This window comes from Motacilla alba, chromosome 3 (assembly GCF_015832195.1).
Source record: "Motacilla alba alba isolate MOTALB_02 chromosome 3, Motacilla_alba_V1.0_pri, whole genome shotgun sequence".
Taxonomy (NCBI): domain Eukaryota; kingdom Metazoa; phylum Chordata; class Aves; order Passeriformes; family Motacillidae; genus Motacilla; species Motacilla alba.
In genome coordinates, this window is record NC_052018.1 from 56,884,119 (window position 1) to 56,907,984 (window position 23,866).

General features: G+C 44.9%; 1 pseudogene; it reads left to right on the forward strand.

Annotated features, from left to right (window-relative positions):
* Nucleotides 1-17,641: 17,641 nt before the first annotated feature.
* Nucleotides 17,642-23,103, forward strand: LOC119699111 (annotated as a pseudogene).
* Nucleotides 23,104-23,866: the final 763 nt, after the last annotated feature.

Genomic DNA, 23,866 nt, shown 5'->3' on the forward strand with positions numbered 1-23,866 from the left:
AGGAATACCATACAGACAAGAAATAGGGACAGACCCTGACAATCAGACTGTGTGTTACTATCACAGATCCAACCAAGGATGTATTAAACACTCACTGCTCTTCAAGCCTTACCACAATTAAAAAATATTGGTTCTGTCCCTCTTGACTATTACCATAGAATCATAGAAACGTTTGAGTTGGAAGGGACCTTGGAGATCATCTTGTTACAACCCTGCTGCCATGGGCAGGGACAGCTTCCTCTATTACACTACAGAATTTTAGCTCAACTCAGCGTCTTGAGTATTAGCTCCCTGAATGCCATGCACCAACGTAGCTGTGCCCAACATTGCTCCTGTTTCAGAAATCCATTGGTGTGATTACTGTGCCACCCCTTTGCTAATCAGTGGAGCTAGATTCAGCTGAGGCAGAATTCAGTCCACTGTTGAAACCTTACTTCTGGAGTTACTTTCTTCCCCAAAAGAAAGCATGGTCTAGTAGCCCACTGTCAAAATTTCACACATCCCTGTCATGGACACCACATGCATCGCAGTCTGTCAGACCAGAAGCCAGAAAGCCTGAGAGAGACCAGTGCTGAGGTCAAGACAGAGGACATCTGGGATTCTCCCTAACATACCCTGCAGCTACGCTGCTGCTCATAGAGGCAAGGATCCATTCAGTGAAGTCATTTCCACCACCTGGTGTACGTGGTTTCATAGGAACCTTGGTTTCTCAGTGTTAACCTGTATTTTAAGTTCTCTGTCCAAAAACAGCGTGTCAGTATTTGCCACCGTCTCAGTGTACTGCAAGACTCCAGTTTGTCAAAGAAATCCAAAATATCACAGTGGTAGATGCATGAGAGTGTGCATTACTGCATTTATTCCACAGCAAGCAATTCCTGGCTTCTGCATTCTTTTCCTGGAACTTCAGCTTCGTGTGCTGTGAGATTGGAGCACATCTAAGGACAGGAAGATGATGGGTTAGCACACAAAGCCTGCAACTGTAACCTCATGAAAGAATGCCTTTAAATTTTTGAGAACAGATCTCTGGGTCATCATTTTAAACATTCTGTCCTATGCATACAGTAAAAAATTATGCTCTTTGTCACTGGGAAAAGCCACAGAAGATGTTGACTGATGAGAAGAGCAGAAGCAGTAAAAATAGATGCAGAGAACAGAAAGGAGGGGGAAGACTGTAAAGGGAGCAAGTCAGGGAAAGAGCAGATGCAGAAGTGGTGATGAAAGGGGAGCAGAGAAAATAGAGATATAGAAGTACAACTCAATTACAATCACAGGCATCTTCATTTGGAGCTCTGTTTAGCAGCCCAAATGTCACAGCTATTTTGGACATGGAATGAAAACCACGTAGTTTAGAGAGGAAGGCACATACACTCCCTGTACACATGTGGCACTAGACTACCATTTATCCATGCCTGGGTGACAACATGAGACATTTTGCTGAATACATACTCTGACTGAATCCTGGACAGTTAAAACTTTACTGCAACACCCTGGATAACCTCTGCCACTGCATCAGATAATCACTTATAAACCTCAAAGTCCTTCTTGGAACACTGTCAGCAGTTGGGCAGTGACATCACCCAGCTTGCAGGCACTTGAGGGCACCATCCTCCCTAACAGCACTGATAAAGTTATGCAGAAAACCACGATAAAGTTATGCAGAAAACCACGACCTAGGTTTAAGATCCATACAAACACATGCCTCCTGCTGCATAAAAGAGTGCCTGTGAACAAGCTTGAGCAGCAATCATCCACCCTGCTTGTTATCTCACTTGATGCACCATCATATTGTACCAAATATTTCTCCCCCAGACAAAACTGCTAAGATTAGATAGCCCTAAGCAGCAAGGGTGCAAACCAGTCAGCTTCACACCTAGGGCCAGGAGACTGCCTACACCAGCCTTTTCTTCCACTCTCCATGCCTGGAGAGGAGATGGGGATCTCCACAGCCCTGCATTTGGGGACTACTTGAGCCTCTGCTCCCTGGAGACCCCACAGCAGAGACTGCAACAGGGAACCAAGCTCTGGCAGCTCTGAGTGCATTGCACAGATGTTAATGGCAGGGCTTTGTTCACAGCAGAAGATGGCAAGAATTAGAAAGGCTCAGTTTTGGGGAGCTCAGTTATGGAGATTAAATAAATAGTGGATTTTTTAAGATCAGAGTGAGACCACTTTATGGGGCAGTTAGAGAGGCTGAGGCTCCCCTCTCCCACACATGGTACAATTACATTCCAGGTCAGGACACTAAATTGCATGTAGCTTTTTCTCTGACAGTTCCCATATTTTGGCTTTTGTTGCTGTTGGATTTTTTTCCCTTCACTTTATTAATCTTTCTTCTTCCTCCCACACCCACTTTCATCTTCTTCTTTTATCTCCCTCTTCTTCGTCCAGATTTCCTCTTTTTCTTTCTAAAAGGTGGCAAATGTGCACAATGAAATATCTCCTTTCCCAGACCTCCAGATCAACTTAGTGAGCTGTAGGCTGAATTTGAGACATGGGAAAAGTCAATTCCAATCAACAGGGTTTCCACCTTTTGGCAATTCATTAAAGCAATGCACAATACATTATATTCCCCTCCCTCAGTATTTCCATGGACTGTAAGCTATTTTTACCATCTTGATCCCAGGAGCAAATATAAATAAATGTAGTACTTGGAACTGTAGAACGCAGCAACTGGGGGAATCTGTACTCATCGCTAAAACAGCAGCTGAAACAGCAGAAGAAAAGAGAGACATGGGGAAAGAAGGAAAAATCAAAATAAGGAAAAAAAACCAAAAACATGGAGAGTGAAAGGAAAAGCAAAAGAGTAGCAAAGAGGTTCCTGTTTCTCTCCTCACAGGATAGGAAAAATCAGACCAGTAGTGACCATTTTGAAGACAACCTATATCTGTCATTTTGAGGAAGCCATCCTAAATCTGCAGTGTGTGCTCATTCTCACACCCTCAGCTTTTCCTCCCACTGCCAAGGTGCAGAAGGTGGGGGTCACATGGGGTTTAAGTGCCAGCAGCCCCTGGGGCTCCCCTAGGCTCGTCCTCTCTGTAGCCACCAGGTCTCCCTCCCTGACACCCCACACCTTTTCTTGCACAGGCTCTTTCCTGGGGTGTAACAGTCTCTGCTCAAGGCCAATGGGATCCTGCTGGGCCTGGGCTTTGTTACCCAAACCCAGTGCTGCTTCACCCCCATGGTGGTTGCATACCACTCATCTTTGCCTGTTGGAGAATATCAGGTACCACACATTTGGGTACTTGCAGATGATAGCCTGACTCTCAGCATACTGAGAGAAAGCAGCAGAAATGTGCCTCTGCACACAGGTGTGGGAACACCTGCTTGCCAGGATTTCAGCTCAGGATCTGAGACAGGCTTGGGAACTGAAAGGCCTCAGCTGAAGGAAAGGCAGCCAGAGGAAAAAGGATTCCTACATACCCATTTTCACAGTCTACATGTGGCTTCCGTCATCATTTTTCTTTTCAATCGGTCACCCTGGAGGCCAGTGAAGAGGTTGCACCAGGCTCTGCCTTCCCGTTCAGATAAATATGCCATAATTCCACAGCATGTTTATCAGGATCCTTGCTAATGACTCAGAATAAGCAAGCATTTCAGCCATAAGATAAGCCAAGTTCACCAGAGGATATTTTACACAATGGAGCAAACAAGGTGTATTTCCAGAGATGGGTGTAAAGGTGTAATAAATTTAAAATGTTCCTTCTCACGTTATTAGACAGGTGTAAATCACAAGGCTGCTTCCTCTCTCAGCTGCACGTGTCTCAAGTTCTGCTTGGAAAGTCAGAAAAAAATCACATTGGCTCTGTTTGTGATTTCCTCATTGTTGCATATCCCTCCCCTATGACTCAGTTTCCATTAAGTTCGGAAGCCAACATTTCTAAATACTAATAAAAGGACTTTAAAGTTTATAGATCCATCTTATGAGAATAAAGATGAAACTTTTAAATCTTATCAATGATGGTGTCAATGCAATGGAGAGTTCTGAGAGTGCCTCCTTTCTACCTGTGTAATTCCCTAGCTATTTCTGAAGGGGGAATTCCATTTAAAAAAAATGAGGAAAAAACTGCATGAAACCCCTTGCAGTGTTTTCAACATTGAACTCTATTATTTACTTTCATACTGTTTCTCAGTTTTACTTTTACATTCAGTATTCCCAACAAGCCTTTTTCTTTTTGGCCTTTCTATTGCATTTTTTTGGCTGGGAACTCTCAGGAATGTAAAAGACCACTAAGGTGGCCAGTGTAACAAAAATGCCATCATTCATTTATATGAGAACAAAGTAACAGAGAAATTCCCCCAGACCACTACTGCCCATCCTATGGGCAGCTTTGGGTAGAAGCAGTATGATCTGATGAAGAAAATAATTCCGTTTCAAAATACCCCATGAAGCTTAACACTTAGTTAATCAAAGTCCACATGGGAGAATAAATATACATTTTATATTTATGTGAAAAATTATCTAATCTCAACAGATTTCTTGTTTCTGTCTTTCCAAGACAATAGCAAATTATTTTTAACGCCACTGAAAAAGAACTTAGAAACAGCTCTGCAGAAACTAAAAAAAGCTGCAGGATCAGAGTGAGTTCAGAGCAGCAGCAGAGATCCAGCAGACTCCAAATGGACCGGTGAAAGTTCAAATCATCCTGGAAGGATGGATGGGAACTGGAAATTTCTCAGTTCCTTTCTCTATTCCTGCTGTCATTACTTTTGGAAACCCTTAGTGGTTACAATCTCTTCATAGTTCATTGTGGTTTTGTAGTTTATCTCTGCTATAACATCATGTCCCTTGTCCTGACTGCACAATATCAACCCAAAGGAATTCTTCACAGCTGGGTTCTCACCTCCTGCTTTATTAGTATGCTTTATTAATAGGAAGAGGGACAAGACTACTCTTATCAGGCCGCTTGGCTGGATGAACGTGCTCTCTGTTCATGATCCAGCTCTTAGCACACTACTTAAAATGGACATTTTTGGGTATGTGGCCCTACCACAGGGTGCTTCAGTTACTCAGTTGTTTTAACATTTATTTGATTTTAAATGTCAGTGTATTTATTACACAGGATTTATTTTATTTTCCTTTCCCTAGCGAATGTTCCTGAGTGTCTTTAAGAAAAAAAAACATAGAGATGTAAATATCTGATGTGAAGATGCAAAGCAAGAATGATTCAACAAATTCAAAAATGAAGAAATTGTTTACATTGGTCTAAGATCCCCAAATCCTGAGTAAATAGATGAACTGAAAAAAAGGCTGCTCAAGCTGAATGTACCTGAAAATGATGCAGTAGTTGTATCCATTTTCCCATCCAGCGACTGGATGGAAAGTGTAACACCTGCATCATGCGGAGCTGGCCCAGGTCAAATAATGTAGCTGGCAGAGGAAGTCCCTGAGATGAATCCTGCATTTCTAGGCTGAGCTTTCAGTCACCAAACCCTTGACAGAGGACCTTGATTCAGGGGCGTGCAGGGACCAGGAAACTTGCAGAGTTGTTCCCTGGCAGTGTCACCACGATGCAGCAGGCAGAAAGCCCTGGACACCAGGAGCTGGAAGGCATCATCTCCAAAAGACTGTTCTTCCTGCTGCAAGGTTGCTCCCACTGGCAGCTGGTGTCAGCAGAAGGAGTGCAACCCTTGACTCAGCCCTTGCAGACACGCAGTGGCCAAGAGCTGGGGCTGCTGGATGATGAAGGGACATGATCAACCACAGACAAGGGACGGCACCGCTGCTCCCCGAGCTCCATGCTGGACAGCTGCAGTGGAAAGGGGAAACTGATAGGTCTTGTAAAGTCTGGGATGGTGCCATTTGCTGCCAGGGTGGGTAGCATTCCTTGGATGCAGGCCCACCATTCATCCTTCAGTGCAGCAAGGGTTTCCAGTCCCATAAATCTGCTCCTCTGCACAGAGATGAGGAGATGGGGAATGAAGCAATTTCAGTAAACAAGAAGTTCCTGGACTAACTGCCAGCTCCTTCAAACTTAGATTTAGGAGACTGATTCAGAGATGAAGTTAATGAAAATATTATTTAGAGGATTTGTTTATATGGTATTTTTAGCAAAAGTGATAGCTGAAGACAAGCAAAAAGGATTTACTTTGGGTTTGTTTAATAAATGAAAAGAGCAACCTTACCATATAATTTCCATATATGCGTCAGCACAGCAGCTGGCACCCTCCTGACCCCTCAAATTACTGTCCCGCTCCAGTCCTGTTGCAACAGCAAACTGCTCCTGGGCCAGCAGAGCCAAGGAAATATTTATGTTCCTGCAGAGCCAGCAGGCACTAGCATGGACCTCATGCTCTCCTCATCTGCAGCAGGACTGAAGACATCACCACCTTCCCATGGGGTGAGAAGGAGCAGAGCCTATCCCAGACTAACTGCCCACCCAGCTCAGGCTGGCAGAGCAGGGATGCAAGGTGATACACATGTTGGAGCAGTTTGTGCAGCTGAGGAAGGCTGTCACACACTTCATGCTTGGCAGGCCCTGGCTGTCACTCTCCCAGCCTTCATCCCAGCATGAGGGAGGTTTAAAGGCAATTTCATCAACCTCCTTCTGCTTCAAAATCATTCTTCCTCCTTCCTTTCAGCAGCATGATTAAAATGGTAATTTTAATATACTAAAGTACCAGGAATGCCTCGTTCACACTCTTCTTGGTCACAGCTTTTGCTCAGACAGGTGGCACTGCTAAGCAATTTGTCAGCTTTCAACAAGGAAGGTCCTTCTTTATCTTCTGGAAGTCTAAGATGTTTCCAGCCTTCACTGACTTTTCTATATCCAAGGAAGTTTCTCTCCTGGTTTTCCCATCACATAATGTTTTGTTCTTATATTATTCTGCTCCACTTCAATTTTCCTTCCTCTGATAATGAATCTTTCAGGAAAGTCCTGTTTGCTCCTGGACAAAATCAGAAACTTGAAAATCTCTGTGTACAATATGAGAACTCCCTCCTCCCATTGCTCTCCTGTTCCATAAAGCCAACAATCCAGGAGGAAACACTAGCCCAACATAAGGAGGCCTCAGGCCTTGCAACCACAGTCCCAGCTGTGATCCCTGATAGTTTATACTGTGCCGAGATCTTCTGGAGATTCATTGACTCAGGCTGTGTCCAGACTTCTGTGTACAGAGACTGCAGAATTTTTGCCAGGAGAGGATTAAAGCACATTCTTAAGAAGTATGTTTTATAAGAGGCAATAGGAACAGGGTGAACTGTTCCCTTTGAACACCAGGATATCTCTTTCTAGCATGAGGGTGACTGAGCGCTGGAACAAGTGGCCCAGAGAGGTTGTAGAGTCTCCATCCTTGGAGATACTCAAAAGCCATCTGGGGGTGATCCTGGGCAACCTATTCTAGATGGCCCTGCTTGAGCAGGGTGAGGCTGCAGCAGGTGATCTTCACAAGTGCCTTTCAATCTCAGCCAATCTGTGATGATTCTGTGTTTCCTTTTCCTTGCAAAGCTCCAAGCAACTGCAGTCTGTGCTAAGCCATTACACTAGAAAGGCAAGCTGGGTTTCTCTGACTTCACCTCTGCTTTCTTATGCTTTTGTCAGGAAATATTCTGTGTGTGCAAAAAAAACTACAGGGCTGCCAAATAGCAGAAGGGGACTAATGAGGTCACAGAACTGAGGGGAAGCACAATTGCTCACCCACTGGCTGTCACTTTCAAGTACAGATAAATAATATTGAAACTCAGCACTGCAGACTTTTACAGCAGAATTAATACTGCCACCACCTCCATATGTCATCTATAGGGACACGGCATTCCTGCACCCTCTCATTCAGCCTCTGTTTCTGATCACTCCTGGTGCCTGCTCAGAAAACCTTGGCTCATTACTTTGGAACTTCTGAAAATTTTCAGACATGTTTCAGCTTCTCACTTGCTATGCGGCAGTTTCATTTAGCAGACCTAGGGGCTATTTCTTAAGATTACTTTTTCATAGATTTCACTGTTCCTGGGAACTCCAAGAAAGCCGCGGTGCAAACAGAAGTTTAAACAAAGTTGTTACGTGCGATCATATGACTTACTCAAAAGCTTTCCTCTTAACCACTGCCACCTTTAATTATCTCAGAGCACACACAAGTCTTATAGGATGCTCTTGATAAGGTCAGAGTTTGGGAGTCTGCAGTGTATTTCTCCTTGCTCAGTAGCTGTCAGATTTGTTTTGCACTGGGCATGGCTCTCTGTCTGTTGGATAAGCCCAGCAGAGCACCTGTGTGTGAACCACCACAAAGTACATCCACCCTGGGAAAGGAGTCTCTGCTGAGCTCTACCGTCCCAACTCACTGAAACTCCTGCTGGGTATTGTCCTTGACATCTGTATTTCTATCTGCTACTCCCTTTGGCCTGTGGCATTCAAGAAAACAAGAAGTGAAGTCACACATATCCCACATGTTATAAGTGCCTGATGCACAGGAGTGTCCATGCACCACCAGCAGCAGTATCAGGCAGAGAGTCTCTGGTCAGCATAGCTGTAAGGCTTCTAGTGCTGGGTAAAAGTATGGAGGGGACCTAACAGTATCTGTGCTGGCTGAGATCCTTCTCTATCTGCTAGTTGAGTATGATCTGTCATGCTGGGGCTGGCCTTAAAATTGACGTAAAGGCAGAGCTGGCATAGATCCTATGCTATGTGCATTCATTCACATGAATGCTCAACAGAAACGTGAGTTGAGCTCCAGGCCAGTTTTGAATGCTGTCTGTACCTGGAACCACCATTGGTGTCACTGGTATGGGACAATTCTGCTGCAGGTCACAGAGGAAACACCCTGAAATTAGGAGGGAAAGCTGAGATCACAGTATCTTCTGCTCTAACCAAGGGGCAGATGCAGTTAAATATTAACATTGCTGTGACACAGCTATGACCTGGCCCAACAGTATTACATACATTGTGTGTTATGTATGTGTATTACATACATTGTGTGTTATGTACTTTGTTGCACATGTGTCTAAGAATAGACATTCACCTGGGTGGTCTCCACAGGTATGACTAACCACCCTGCTCACCCACTTTCAACCTTGGGGACTCAGAGAGATAACTAAATGACAACTTAGGCTCACAATTTCTTGGTACAATCATAGTCCACTTACTCTTGTACTCATGGGAGCAGCCCAGTGATTCAGAAGTTATCAGTAATCTCTTGTACTGAATGGGCAGCTTGCTCCATGGGAGAGTCAGGGCATACATTTTACAAGGTCACTCAGTCTGAAGTACCTCCCTAGAGAGCAGCTGGTGCATTGTAAAACTGCCTGTGCTGCCGGCTCTGCAGCCTCAGCCTCAGGAAGGCAGAGTGGGACCAGTGCTGTGGACATGGCCCACAGGTCACATGTGGGCTGGCCGTGCAGGTCACAGGGAGTTTGTTTGGCCATCACCTGCTGGGAAATGCAAGACCCCCCCCTGCACACACGCTGCCCCCGTGTACACACACAGGGACACAGGGACTGCTGTTCCACTGTGGCTCCTTCTGTGAATGCTGCCTACACTGTGTCCTTGTTTTTATCTAGATCTGTTTAACAAGCTGAGCTTCAGCCACTTAACTTGCTTGAACTCATGCTTAGTTTCAGTCCACTGAGAATGGCTTTGTCACAGGGAGCTCCCCTGCCTTCATTTAGCCAATTTCTCCTGAGTCAAAAGTGGACCTGCTCTGGCTCAGCAGTGTCCTCGAGCTGGGTTTCTACTTCACCCGGACAAAGTGCCAAGTTCAGTGATCTCATTCCACCCACTCCCTTAGCTGTAAAGTGGCTCAGTTTTCCCATAGGAATTTCACTTCAAAAGATGCTTGTTGAAGAGCAGACCAGCCCTATGGTGCTCAAGGGTCACATCTCACTGAAGCACGTAGGCAAATTACCACTGCTCCAAACAGGATATCTGGTGGTGACTATCACTGTCTCGCTGCTTCTTCCACCACTAAGGTCCACCCACTGCCTCATTTCTTACCCTGGAGGCCATTATGAAGGCATTTATTGCAGCAAGGAGGGAGCACCAAAGCCCACTGGGCAGCACAGACAGGCAATTAGCATGGGAAGACTCAACCAGAAAACATGGCTCTCTTTTTCTTATTTCTTGTGGCATGTGTTTGGCTTCAAACTTGCCTGCTAGCTAGTGTCCCAATGCTTGATTCCCCACTTCCCTGACCAGCCTCTTTAAGTGTATTTCTGGCTAGTCCCACTGAAATTTAGTCCTGGGGCTAAAGTGAAGCAAGGCTGTCTGTATTCATGATAGATTGGCAGAGTTCAGTCTGAATTCCCTACCGAAGGTTGACTGTCTGTCTATGAATGTTGGGTCTGCATGTTCCCTTTGGACTTAAACTATGGCACCTTCTTGGCTCCTTGATAGTTTTCTTTACCCTTGAAGACCCTGAGAAACTATGTTTATTGTGTTTGTATTACCTCTCTTGTAGCTGCAAGTGGATTTGTGTCATCAGCATATTTGATTATCTCTCAGAGGTGTAGACAGATGCCCGAATGTTCACAAAACCAAATTACAACATATCAAAACCCAAACATTTGCAACACAGGCTAAGAAATTGAAATAAAAGTTGAGATCAACAACTCTTAGCCTGTCCTGAAGAGAAGACTTTGGAGCACCTGACATGACAAGTAGTGTTGGATTCTTCCTCCTCTACTAGGGCAGCAGATCACTTCCAAGCACCTTGGATGTCAGAGGCATCAGACTTGAACACGAAGTCTCACAGACCAGTGCGCCGTTTCTCAGCTACAAAAGGACTGGTTTTTTAAAAGCAATTTGAGCAGAATAAATAACTTCATTTCCTGCTGAGCGGAAAGCTCTTTTAGAAACATAAATGTCCAGTCTAATATCAATTGTGTAAACAAACACTGACAAACTGCATCACAGCTGTGTGCTTATGATACTTAACTCCCCAAAGATTCAAGCTTGCGAAATATGTTTGAACTTTTTTTTGCATTTGGAAAAAAATATTCAGACCCAGAGTCAAGAAGACTTTCCTTGAATCTGTTGGTTAATTAGGATTGATCCCCAATTACAATTTTCCTAGGTCAGTATTAACTGCTTTGTTGTTCTTTTCAAAAAGTGTTTTGTTTCCAAGCTTTCTGTAATTTAAAGAGCAATTTAGGATGCCAAGAGATATAAGTGTGTTCACTTATTTCACAAAAGTGCTAGAATGATGATTTAGCTGAGGACCATATGGAAAATCCAAGAATGTTGTTCATAATGACTCTGAAGTTGAAGTCTTCTGGCATGGTGTAGTGGGGGAATTCTGTAATTGCCTGCCTCTCATTAGACCACATTCACAGCAGTGATCTTAACAGCTGCATGGTGATATACAAGGAGCAAGGCTGTCAGAAATTCAGAAAAATCAGTTCTCATAATGGTATACCATCTTTTCTTCTACTAGGGCTGGGTTTACACAACCCACTCCTCTGGCTGATGGCATTTTGCTGCCTCAAGGATCAAACAGGGTTTCTGAAGGGGTTGGGCCAAAAACAGGGACAGCAGGAGGAGTCAAAGGGGACTGCCACAGATTGAGGCAGGGCAGAGAGGTGAGTTAGGGAACTTTGACAGGGAGCAGTTGGTCTCAAAGGACAAAAGCAGTCTCCCCTCATGCCCTCCTGTTCCTGTCCATCTTCCCATGGCCAGGACACTTTGCTCCAGAGCAGTCTTGTCTGATGAGACAGAGGGTCACCGTCTTCTTCAGACAGCCACTAACCCCTGTCTCCCCCTCCCAGTGGGGCACCTCTGCCTAGCTGCCATTCCCACTGCGGAGGTGGAGAAAGGCGTGGCCCAGGACAGAGCTACGGAAAGCAGGGATCTGGAGCCCCCTGATGATGGAAGGAGTTATAGGATGTGCTGCTCCTTCTCACCTTCCCTCCTAGGCTGCTCAGAGCAGCAGCACCGGGAGCAGAGACCTGCACAGGTGGGAACAGGACACTCCCGCTCTGATCCCTGCAGGGCAGCCTCAACCCCTGCCACCACTTTTGGTCCTGCTCTGAGCCTGGTGAGGAGCCAGGGATGGCCCCATGCCTCACCTGGAGCTGGGCAGCTGTGATACCCTGTCTGAGCACAGCAGTAAGCACGTGATTGATATGTGTAATCTAGGAACCTATTAAGCAATTGCACTCCCAAGACCTTCCTGCAAAATTAAATGCTTGTAATTAACTACATTTTAATGTCTTGGAACAGGGCCATTCCAAACTGCAAACCTGCTTGCTACTTGCTGGTTTGCTTTCTCCTATTGTTTTTTGGTTTTTTTTTTCTTTCTTCCCTTTTGAATTTGCAAGCTTTCTTCAAGCTTTGCTTCGCATGACACCAACTTAACTTGCCTCTTCCTTCTTATCTGGGCATGAAGCAGTTCCCATTCCTGCAGAGCTGGTGGTCCAAAAGAAGCTTCTACACATGGGACAGAAAGAGCCAATGTGCTTAAATCATCTCAGGAGTGACCATGTCCAGGCAGAGACCAGTGAAATAGGCACCACCTCAGCCCCTGACAGGTGGCTTTGGGTGCAGTTACCCAGTGTGTCAGTGCAGCAAAGCCTGCCTTCTCCACCAGCAGAAATGTATGTTATGGAGCAGCCTCAGTGCCCAGCTCACCCCAGCCAGGTTGTTTATCAAGTCCTCTGAGCAGGATCTAGCCTTGTAACACCCATACTGTTTGCACTGCTTGTCTCAGGTAGGTCCTGCTACCTTTACAGCAAGTATCAGCAGTTCAACTGAGCCAAAGAAATAACAAACCTAAGGCTTAGACTGCGAGCCCTTGTTCTCTGCAGTCATACTGGGCTGCTCAACAGGGAGCTGAAGGCCTGGGAGCCGTGGGCTTCGCAGTCCGGGTGGCTGTGGTGTCAGGCTGGGTAGAGACACAGGGATAACCATGGATGATGGTGTGTGCTGTACCTGTGCTGTGACATCCCAGAGCTGGGAAGGCTGGTCCCCCCAGCTCCATCCTTGACTCTGCTGATAGATGCAGTTACCCCTCCCAGACAGCTCTTGGAGGAGTTTTGTAAAGTGGGTGGGTGGGTGGGCTCAGGAAAATTCTCTGATCAGCATTTAAAAAAACCTGTGTGTTTTTTCTGAAGTGCCTAGCACACCCTCAAGGCTCTGTGCCAGGAGTTACAGGGCTGCCTGGAGTCCTCTGCTCACTTTGGTAACCTGTTATCAGTGCACCCTTTGATAAGAGCGGCTCTACAAAGCCTAAGCACACTGTGGGGTGACCTTGCCATCTCCTTGGGAGTGTCAGAACAAAGCAACAGCACCCTAGGGACCGTGGCACAGGTTCACAACAAGCCAAGCTGTCCCAGGGCCAATTCCCTCTCCCTGGGCAGCACAAGCATCCTCATGGTGGCCAAAGAGCGCTCACACAGCACTCCAGCAGCCCAAGAGGCCAAATGCCAGTGGTACAGCAGCTCAGCGTGCTCCTGGTCTTGGCAAAAGCCATGCCACCTCATGACTGCAGAACTGAAACCTTCAGAGGACAAACTCCATGAACATGTCGTGCTCTGTGCCACGGCAGAAGCTGAGGGGTAAGGACTGTGCACTGAGCTGTCTTTGTCACCAAGGGACATATTCCTAGGTTGCACAATACTAAGTGGTAATTAATGTGCAAGGAAAAAATGAGCTCAAGCTGTGACTTTTGGATCTAGATGCAAATAATCTGAAACTAGAGGGTTTTGCCAAATACAGTAATATTTGCCAAATACAGTAATTATCATCTAAGAAAAATGTGTTACTAGTATATGAGCCAGCCATAAAGTACACTTTGTTTCTCTCAGTTATAAAGTAAGTTATCATGGTGCAAATAAATACCAAGTACAAACACGAGCCTTTTGAAAGAACTTGAGCAGCCTAAAAACAAGGTGCATAGGCTCCCTCTGCTGCCAGTTCTTAGATATCCAGCTCTCAGTGCTGACCTGAAGAGCCGAGATGCCATGACCCAAGCTCCAGCTGCTATTAGCAGCTCTGGGTGCACAGATCTGCCATTAAGCACCACTGTAGGCTCCTGCTTCACATGTGGATATGTATCCAGAGGTAACTAGGTGCTACATGTCCAGTTTGTACATGGCTGACATTAGCCCAGGTGAAAACCTACCAAAAACTACAAGGCAGATGGTTTTTCCATCACCACAGGGACATCCTGCTTCTTCCCTCTTCTTTCCAGCTTCCTTCTCCCAGCAGATTGAGCCGTGTGATCCTGTGCCTTCCTTTGTGCTGAATTTTCCTCATCCCTTCACTGAGCCTTACAATCTACTACTGCAGATAGGATTGGCCTCTGTCTTCATAGCAAGCTGAGCCAATTTATGGTCTACGGGATTAACAAATGCCACAACAGGCTGGAGGAAAGAGGATGGAGCTTTGCACCAAGAAATCAGAGTGGCTCAGCCTGGCTGAAGTAGCTGCACCCCAATGCACAGGCAGTGCATCTCAGTGGGTGCATTATTTGATGTTTCCATGGATGTTTCCAGTGCTTCTCCATCACATTCATGTGAATCGAGCATGTCCTGCTCAGGTACAGAGTAGCATGTGATTCTGACAGACAGCATGCTCAGAGCTCCCTGTTAAAAGTCTATGTTCTTGGTATATTCACAGGAAACAGAGCTATGATAAGATCCAAATACCCAGGGAAGTACTGAACCAAAAGCATCAGTGGCAAGGATGAAAGAATGACTCACTAGAAGGAGATCAATGCAGAAGTGTTTACTCATGCAAGAAGGTTTGTAGGACATGTCAGCATGCTCCTGGTGGGAAAGGCTGAATGGGAAAGTCTGTCTAGGGCACCTCTAGCAAACTGTTTTAGCCTAAATTCTCAATGATCTGAAAACCAGTTTCTCTGAAAAGCTAACCTGCTAGATATCTCTGCCTCAGTTTCTCAGTCTTCATGAGTGATTTCATGAGAAGATGCTCTCAGATCTTTGAATTGGGGCTATTGTTTGGCAGCCAACAGCTATTTATACAACCATCATCAGTATGCCTTTCATCTGTAATTTTTTTACAGGAGTGTGGTAGGCTTGGCTTTGTTCACATTTCACCAACCCTTCGAGCCTTCATCTAAAGCTCAGAAGGTCAGAGTACAGGAACGCTTGCCCCAGCTTTTGAAGGCTGACTTGTTTTAAAGCAGTCGTGGTAATGCTTCACTACTGCAGACTGAAGGGATTACTGATTACACCCAGCAAACCTGACACACTTGACAGTGTTTCATGAACCTGCCACTGCAGAGTGATATAGGTCTTCTGTCAGGGACACAGATGCCCTCTGCTAACAGAGCTGCTCTGGCTTTCTTCCCTTTTCTCATATGGCTGAATTACCTGCTATATGGTGGTGGGTGCTGTGCTGCATTTGTGCTAATAAATGGGAAGGCTGGAGGCAGTGGCTCACCTCTGTACACACCATCCCCAGTCAGGGTAATCTTTTCTCTCCTGACTACCAGAAACAGCCTGCCTGACATCACCTCCCCAGACCTGCCTGGGTGTTGTGAGGTGCTAATAGGAATCAGGCAAAAAAATCAGGGGAGGGTGGTAAAGATGAAGGACAGTGACTAAGAGACAGTGCTTGAGCCCATGCAGAGTCATGTTTAGTTTTTCAGTACAGATGTCAGCCTGGCAAGTTCTCATACTGCCTCCATTCACACGCACTCAGATCCACCAGCAGAACTGCTTGCATGCTCATTGCCTGCTCTGTCCCCAGCAAAGTGTAAAAAAAAAAAAAACCACTAAAAAGTCTTAAAGACATCCTACTTGGGGATATCCAGGTGACAAGAGTCACCTGCCTTTATATTGGTGGGATGGACCACCCAGTTCCCTCAAGACGGGTGAGACCATACACGGGTGAGGAGAGAGTCTGGCCAGGATTATTCAAGGGCATGGATGACAGTGTTCAAGACTTTTGGATGACAATAGCCAAAACCTCTGGACATCCTGCAATATATAAAGCTACTCCCGCTGTAGGACAACACTTTGATTCCTGGCGATAAAAGACAATACTCAAGTGACAGTGAAGGTTTTCCAGAAGAAATAACATTATCATATACAGAGATACAACCTTCTGCCAGGATAACTGGCATGTGAACACCACACAGGCAGCTCTCGCTTTCTCCAGCATGAAACTACAGTAGGCAGAATCAGGAAAGGGAGTAAAGCAGATTTCTAGTGTTTTTGCACTTCCTGTTGCACTTAGTTCAGTTTTGGTTGGGGTAGGCTTTAGCTGTTAACCACTGTATCAAATATGTGCACTGCTGACTAGTCTGTGTGCAGGAGGGTGCAAGGTTTAAAGGCTGCTGGTGCAGTGAGCTCCTTGAGCATTAACAGAGGGAGTAGTCCCTTCTCTGCTTCTTTTCTTAGCTGCAAAAGATGTTTATTTCAAAGGAGCAGTCCTGTTTGATTTGCGACATTTCCTAGGAATGCTGGTCGTTGTAACTCAAGAGTGCTTGTTTGTAATAGCTCTTTTAAATATTCTATTACTTACCATCTCTGTTTTCCTCATCATTTAGTTTTGTGCTTCATAAAACTCAGAGAGGGCACTGAGTGCTCCTCAGGGGAAAATTAACCCAGGGACAGGAGCCTGCTCAGAGGTTCCCTTCAGAAGCACTAACCAAGCTGTAGAATCTTTGTCTGGCTTAGAAAGATTTGCAGGCAGAAAGATGACAGAAAGACGGCAGAAAATTTTCAGGCAGATATCGTTGCCCATAAATGATTTTTGTCCAAATCCACACTTTTGATGATCAGCTGCGCTGAACCTCTTCCAGTCCTCCACCATTGGCGGAAATGGGGAACGACATGAAAGGACCTTATGCAATCATGGCCATGGGAACACGACATTAATCACCCTCTCAAGTAAAGGAGGCTGAGGATGTCTCCATTGCTTAATCACACATTTACACATTAGCATTGTCTATTACATTCTCACTAAACACCTGCAAACTGTTTGTGAGATGGGGCTGTATCTTGCAGCAGCCTCTACCCTCTGCCTCCCCAGGGTGCAGGGCAGGGCAGGAGGCAGAGGGCAGGATGGGTATGCAAGGGCTAGAGACAAATCTCAGGGCCACTCCCAGTTCCCTGAGTGTGGGTCAGCTGCATGTGAACCCCTGCAAGTTCAGTTTGGCCACCTTTGACTCAGAGGCCCCAATTCATACTGCAGTGACTGGTCTGCTTCCCATTTGAGACACAACACTAACCACTAAGTAGCTCAAAGAAATTTGCCCTGTTGTGTTTTTGCTGTATTGTGTTCTCCTATTCCCTCAAAAGAGCATACAAGCAATTATCCATGTCCACTGTAATTTTAAGATTCTCCATTTGTATATGCACATGAGGAAAAGGATCATATTTCTTTAATAGTATTTATGGCCTCTGAAAATACTGGACAGAGTAATTACCACCGGCCCCATCCTGTGGATGGGCAGATTGTCAGTGACAGACTGAAATGGCCATAAGCTAAGGCTACAGATCTTGCATTTGAAGTATGTCCTATAAGAAACAAATTAACAACAGAAGCCAAAAAGAAGAGCCAAAGTGTGTTTAGAAACGGCATTTAAGAAACAAAAGTTGCAATGCATGACTTGACAATTGACAAACTAAACTAATTATATGTTTGTGAGTTTAAATCAAACACCTCAGCTCTTATTTAGTCATGCAGTGAAAGCCAAAGCCCTGGAAAGCAACTGAGTTGAATACTTCCATGATTTGTGACACACAAAGATGCTAACCCTGGATGACATTTTAGAGCACATCAGAGAATTTGACTTCTTCCAGAAGAAAGCCTCCTTTATCTTATGCCTGCTTTCTGTTGCTTTTGCTCCCATTTATGTGGGGATATTTCTCCTGGGATTGACCCCTGAGCATCGCTGCTCCAGCCCCGGGCTGGCTGAGCTGAGCCAGCGCTGTGGCTGGAGCCTGGAGGAGCAGCTGAATCACACAGTTCCCGGCTGGGATGGCCACGGGGCCAGCTTCAGCAGCCGCTGCAGGAGGTACGAGGTGGACTGGAACACCACAGGCATCAGCTGCACCGACCCCCTCGGCAGCCTGGGGGGCAGCAGGAGCACCTCGGTCCCTGCAGGGATGGCTGGGTTTACAACTCCCCAGGGAGCTCACTCGTGACAGAGGTAAGGCATAGCTTGTCCAGAAAAATCACTCCTGTCTGCACAGCTTAAAGATAGAATATGCTGGGTTAATAAAGTTTGCTTTTGGTGTACAGTCTGAGTCTGACTGCTAATAAACACTCAATATCAGAACCTGCTAGGCATTTAGGGCAAAGATCCATCTACATAAGCAAGGGGAAATGATTGCTTTTCCTGGCAGCATAATACTGCAATCTTGTCATAAATAGCTATTCTCATAATTATTATTTCCATCACCAAACTGAGGGTAGCACCCCATCACCCAAACTGAGGAATTGCACTTTTGGATGATAATCCAGACACTCAACCATAATGACCAAGAAGCAGAGGATAGGGCTACATTTCTCACATAACGCTTTAGCAACAACAGTGCTCCTTTATGTAAATCTACAGAATCTAAACCAGGTTATATAGAATATGAAAACCAATGCAAAGCAGTACAATAGTCTTAAAGCCATGTAAGACCTGAAGTATAGGAATGATCTCCAAACAGATCTCTTTACCTCCCCTCCACTGCCAAATCTGTATTAGCTATACCTAAACTGTGCCTAGCAGATATTTGTGTAACTCAACCTTAAAAAACTTCTCAGCTTCCATGGGTAGGACATTCATATTTCCTTGCTTCACTATCATGGCTGTTACAAAGCAAGACCATCTCATTTTCCCTTGGGGCAGATGGGCTGGGGCAGAGAAGAGCACTCCAGCTGTCCTCCACACCAGGGAAACCGAGCTGAGCTGTTTGGTATGGCCCCAGCAAACTTGTCTGAGTTAGACAAAGGTTAAATAAACAGCCAAATGCATTCATGCTTCTTTTTGGGCTGAAGGCTAATTACACTTGAGTAACTAGTTCCAGCTGTAGAGAAGTTATTAACAATTTGCTCTCCTCCCTTTGTTGGGTGTGTCCTGACAACCTGTTAATTGTAATTCAAAAGCAAGTTCCCAAGTATCCCTTCCCTTCAGAGAAATGCCAGCCAAATCCTGGGCCTTTTGCCAGTGCTAATGAGGTGAGGGACACCCCAGCTCCTGGCTCCCCTCCAGCAGGGCTCACGGCAGCACCTCCATCTCTCTCACCTGGTACTGCTTTTGCAGTGAGGAAATACATGGTTTGAGACAGGTCTTGGCATCAGGGAAGGAGATGATGCTCCGAGTGTCCTTCAAATTTCAAGCAGATAGGTGATGACAAGAGGATGAGATTTTTTTCTGATCTTTTTTGTTTGTTCTTTCAGAGTTTTCCTCCCTTTTTCACTCTCCTTATGTGTCATTATGCAATCATTTTCTGGGGTGTAACTTTCACAAGGTTGGGGAAAGTCCAAACAAGTTGTAATGCAGATGTCAGCTTAAGAAGATAGAAGGTTTCTTTCCCTCTCTTTTCTAGTTGATGCCATTGGTTTCCTTCCTTCTAAAACAGCCATGGTTTGGGGGAATGCCCCTGAGCTTCTAACTGTGTTTGCCCTTACAGTTTAATCTGGTGTGCCAGGACTCCTAGAAGCTGGACCTCTTCCAGTGGTGTGTGAATGCTGGGATGTTTATTGGCTCCATGAGCACTGGCTACACAGCAGACAGGTGGGTGGTGTGCAGACAGGTATGGGATGAACTCTTTCTTCTGGTTCCTTTCTGATGTGGTTGAACAACATTCACAATCCAGAAAGAAAATAAATGCAACCAAAACCTGATTGAAAAGATCTGTGTGTCACTTAAAATGGAGATGGGTGGTGGTTTTTAAGGTCTTACTCTCAAAGGTTGTTTCAAAGGCTGACCCAAAAATCAAAAAAAAAAAAAAAAAAGCCAAGGTATCACTTCACTTTTACAACCCTGAGGAATTAACACAAGTGGAGAGACTTTGTTTTCTCTCATAGGTGCAAACTGCAACACAAGCTCAGAGTCCAAGATGAAATTTTTACTCTTTTACTCTTGCACCAAGAGCTATTTGCTCATCTTTGCAATAAATTTACTTCACATTAATTTTAACAGTATCCAGATGGCCATAAATCAGTTTCAAACTAGGAGAGTTTTTCTCAGAAACAGAAGCAGAAATATTCTTCCATTTTCTACAGAAATAGAAGCAGTTCCTTCCTAAATTTTATTTGATCCCCCTTTTTTTCAGCTGAGTCTGTATTTAGGCAGTTCTAGACATTATTGTCCTTCATTTCCTCTTTTCCATCACAATTATCATTGTGCCATATATCTGCCCAGTGAATTATTTTTTAGGTTAAACTCTGAACAAATTCAGGGCTTTGTAACTTATCTGCCTCTGCATATATACCAAATTTTTCAGTAAAATAACAAGGGGTGATCGACTGGAATTTGAAGAAATGGAGGTAACAGGGAGTGCATAATCCTTCTGGAGATCCAGTCTGTCTTGAATTTTTTTTTTTACTTTGTATTCTCAATAACCTTTTCCTCCCAAGACTGCCCCAATATTGTCTCTGTTGAACAGATATTGCTATGGTTCCCTTCTTTTCACTGTCCCACTCCTCCAAAGAGGAAGGTCTATGGGAAGGGGCATAGCCGTCCCCTGTAGTACTTCTGCAGTGTCACAAAATTAGGATGGGACTGTGTTTGTCTCATTGGTTTCAGTGCAGGCAAACACACCATCAGTTAGTTTGTGCAGATGAATCTGCTTGTGAAGGAGCTCATCTATGCAAAGATTGGACAGACTGCTTTCCATCCTTATTAAATCTTTACCATACTGCCAGTGAACCAGACCAGCTTTTTTAGCAGCTTCCTGCTTAAATGGATTTTTCATCAGTAGATAGTGATTTATTGAAGTAACTCTTTGTGGCCACATCTTGTGTGTGGCTACACCTTTGGCAAAAGAAATTCTCAGATGAAAGACATCAAATGGCTACAGCATTACCACAAAAATCCTACATCTAGGCTTCCATCCTGGGATGGAGTCCTCTGTCCCATTTCAAGGACAAAAGGAGACAGACTTATGACAATTTCAGCTTTTCTTCACATGCATTTTAGAAGATCTTTGTTTTGTTTTGTTTTAATCAGAAACATTTGTTACCGCCCTCATCCTCTCAGTCTCTTAAGTTTTGTTTTCTGACTAATCTCCTAGTAGACTTGAAAACATTCCATCTTTTTTCCCAGAACTGAAGCTTGGGTGGTGATGCTCCCACATCCAGGTACAACCGGACATGAAATAGCAGAGAGCAGATTCCATGGCTGTCAGAAGCACCACTCTTCAAATCACTTTTCCAAGCAATCGTGTTGCTAACAAAGGCATTTCTTGCCACCGTATGATGGTGAGAGCCAACAGAAACCAGAGCTTCCAAATTCATAGCCATTTATAGCCAAAATGCTCTTCTGTTTCTCTCTGTCAAAATACTGAAGGATCTTTTTGCAAAGGCTTTCTGTGAAGCAGGAGTATGAAAAGACATGAGGGAGTAGGATATAATTCCTCCTAAGATGAAACACGTACATGTCAGAGTGTTAAGGGGTCTTCACCCTGTCCCAGCTCACTGCTGCTCCTGCACTGAGAGCACCCAAGAGCAACATGAAATACCATAACCAGGATGTATTGTGCTCAGGGTAAAAACAAAACCAGACGTCTCAAATGGAGTCTGATGAGGCTCTCATGGGCTAAACTTTAGGGCAAGTCAAAAATATCTGTATGTTGGGCTCATGAGAGGATGAAGTTTGAGTGATGGGATCTGCTCAGTTACTGTGAAAAACAAAAGACACTTATTTTGGCAGGTTCTTATTATCCTGCTATTTTTGTTAGTGGATGCTGACTAATTTAATAGCTTCTATAATTCATACTTCTAACTGAATATGTATCTCTGTCAGCTAGTTATCAAATGCCTTTCCAATGTTCCAGTCAGCTTGTTTGTTTTGGAAACTCTCTATTTCTGACTACCAGTGAGTCACAGTGATAAAGGGAATGACAAATGACAGCAATGTACAAAACCCTACTCAAGAAGAGCTCAATAGTTAGTCAGGGTTGATTAGAAAATATAAAAAGATCACAGGTAGCAAACAAATCCCCATGAAAAAGCTATGGCAGCTTTGAAAGTTGGGTTGGGAAGCCATATCAGAGCAATCTTGAATTCATTGGCCAGGTCATTAACCAAAAGTGAGCAATGACCTGAAAACACAAGGCAGGGGAGTTCCCTGAAATTCCACAGAGATGGTTAATGCTGCAAAGGGAAGAGCAGATATAGACTCCTATTCAAAATTAACAGACACCCTCTCCAGCTTCTTCAAACCCTTTGGTTTGCCCCCTACCCTTCCAGGAGCTGAGCCTCGTTCTTCTCTTTTTTTCCCTCCACAGGTTTGGGGGCACAAACTCTGCCTTCTGGTCACAGTCCTCACCAGTGTGGTTTCAGGGGTTCTGATGGCCTTTGCACCGAGCTGCACCTGGACAGTGACATTCAGCCTGATCCAGGGACCGGTCAGCAAGGGAGGCTGGCTCACAGGCTCTGTCCTCAGTTACCCAGCTTACCTTCTGGGCAGGCACCCCTGATTAGCAGCAGGCCTGACCCCTCTGACACCATCTGATTTTCAAAGCACTGTCTGTAACAAGAGCAAACTTCCTGAGCCAGAAGCATTTTTGCTTTGCTTCCTCATGGACCATCCTGCAAGGTTTTTTTCTATTTGCCTCCTGAACACTTTCATGTTTCGGGTGTCCCAGGGCATCTGGCAGCAGCAACTCATGTAGCAAAAGTGGGAAATTAATGAAGGAACACTTTCTTTTGCTTCTTATAAAACTAAAAATCCCTTTGGGCTGCTCACTCACAGATCATTTCTGCAGCAAGCAGGAGTGCAGTCATGAGCCCAACTCATTTCCTCCAAGCTACACCTGACTCTGCACAAAACTAACATAGAGGCAGTATCTGATTTACTGTCACAATTCCTTCTACCTCCCTTAAAATCTTGGTGCTGTTGGTCTATAATTCAGCTCCTGCCACTCAGCAGTGAATACTGCCCCTGTAGAGCCTACTGTGGGAGCCCGAGGCATCCACAAGCCTCTTTTCCTTCCTAGTTTTGCTCCTCTTCTTCCAGAGAAATAAGTATAACAAACAAGCATCTCTAATCCCAGGATGGCTTTTAAGATTTGGCATTCCAGAATTTGACTAGATATTAGGCAAGCTGCAAAATGAAAAAAAAAAAAAAAGACAATGAGGAGTTGGAGGCAGTGAATCCTCAGGATGTGTTGGGCCGCGTACAACTGCATCAACATTTGGGATCAGTGACAGGGGAGGGGCAGAAAGCCCCATCACAGACACCCCTGGGACCAGCCCAAACAAAAACAAGACACTCTACCCTGCATATTAAAGCACATTAAAGTTTGTGTTTATGCATGAGTGTTTTCCTAATGCCCTGAGCTTGATTATTTACATGGCCAAACTCCCAAACATCTGTCAGAAATAAGTACTGAGGCAGGGGGAAAAATAAGCCAGAAAAAGGAGCAAAGGATGTGGCTTTTAAAGTCATTTTCCCTCAATGCCATGGTGGAAAATCACTGCTGTAGTGCCTTTGAAAGTCGAAGAGTCTTCTCCACAGCTCTTGGGTAGCTGTGATTCACATCATATTCATCAACTTATGTTTATTCTCTGGATTTGAGTTTGCCTCCTGACCTCCTCTAGTTGTGGAAGAAGCCCCATTTTCTTAATATTTTCAACTATTAAGGATGAAGGATGACACAGTGCTGTAAACTAGGGATGGGAACACAGAAGTGCCCAAACAAGAGCCAAGCTTGCATGTTGGCATTTGGATTTAGGTGCTCACAGCAACAGCAGAGGACAAGAATAATGCTTAGAAAGGTGCAGTCCTTGGCCACAAGGTCATCTGCCCATCA